This window comes from Solanum tuberosum, unplaced genomic scaffold, assembly GCF_000226075.1.
Source record: "Solanum tuberosum cultivar DM 1-3 516 R44 unplaced genomic scaffold, SolTub_3.0 scf00058, whole genome shotgun sequence".
NCBI classification, from domain to species: domain Eukaryota; kingdom Viridiplantae; phylum Streptophyta; class Magnoliopsida; order Solanales; family Solanaceae; genus Solanum; species Solanum tuberosum.
The window spans coordinates 2,087,910-2,089,283 of NW_006238982.1; the positions used below are offsets into that span (position 1 = coordinate 2,087,910).

A 1,374-nucleotide genomic window follows, 5' to 3' on the forward strand; every position below is an offset into this window, starting at 1 on the left:
GGCACTGCCAGTCTGCCACATCCCACACAGGCACAAACCGAATTTCAAAAATTCAAAATAGCAGTCACACAACCTGAAAATGAAGTCCAAACATAGTACTAAAAGTTCACATTCAAGTACACAAAATAATAACTAGTCATCAATCCTTGAAAGTTGACGATTCTGGTTCCTGTTTTCCAAACAACGCTTAACATGCTTCCTTAAGGAGGCAGTCCTAGTTTTGTGTGAATGGTAATAAGTAACACGGCCACAATGAACACATTTTACTGTCCACGATCCATCTTTTTTTTCTTTAAGCTTTTCATAGTGATTCCAAACAGGTGATCGAACATTAGAACCATGAAGTTGAGGCATGATGAAATCTGATTGACAAAGAAACAGAGAAAGTATTAGATATTTTGATGGCTAAAAATGAAAGAAAAGTCAAGATAAACTGATGAAGAACACCAAGTTCTACGGGGAGCTTGTTTTGCACAAGTATTTGTATTAACCATAATTTAACACACTCATTAGTCATCAGAAAACAAAAGAGAAGTCAATCATAAATCAGACATAAAGACAAGATAACACATGTATAAAAAAATCCACCTCAATAGTAAGACATCTACCTTCCTTCTCCTTTAGTAGAGTTAGTGAAGGAAACCTCCAATTTTACATGTCATCAATGCAAAGTTCTTTTCCAAGTTTAGCCAAATCTAAAGAGAAATACGATAACAAGTCAAGGCTTAAGGCTTAAACAATAAAAATATTAAATAAACTATTCACAATTTTACATCAATGAGGTTCTTTTCTTACCTTCTTCAAGTTGCTCAAGAAAATCTAAATCTTCATCAATACTTATGGGTTGTGACTCACTCCGAAGCCAATCTTGAAGGCACACTAGAGGTTGTACCAATTTAGGAGTTAATGAACTCCTAAATGAATCAAATATGCGCCCTCCAGTACTAAAAGCACATTCAGACACCACACTTGAAACAAGAATAGCCAACACATCTCGAGCCATCTCAGAAAGAAGTGGAAATCTAGGTGAGTTAACTTTCCACCAAAGCAATACATCAAAATTTGATTTTCCAACTTCAATTTCTTCATCAAGATATTAAACTAATTCTGACTTTGAACTTGCTCCTCCCTTTTCAGATGTATGTTTTTATAATTCCTTAAAAAAAATTCTCAAGCCTCCTAGAGACCTTGAATCAGAAGTATCCACCTCGGTTGAAGAAGATTGGCCATTTTTATCCAAATAGGCATTGTATACTCATTAAACAAAGATTGCATGTACATTCGCACACCAATTTCTACAACAGCCCCCTTTTCTCCAAACATCTTCTTAAGTGTAAAGCCAAGAGTGCTAAATTTGTGACGAGGATCCAAAGC

The 1,374-nt window shown here is 35.4% G+C and overlaps 1 long non-coding RNA gene across 1 annotated transcript; it reads right to left on the bottom strand.

Annotated features, from left to right (window-relative positions):
- Nucleotides 1-288: 288 nt before the first annotated feature.
- Nucleotides 289-914, bottom strand: LOC107060080 (uncharacterized). Its single transcript, XR_001473134.1, has 3 exons — nt 796-914; nt 609-695; nt 289-362 (listed from the first exon to the last, which is right to left on the bottom strand). It is a non-coding gene; the product is annotated as an uncharacterized lncRNA (long non-coding RNA).
- Nucleotides 915-1,374: the final 460 nt, after the last annotated feature.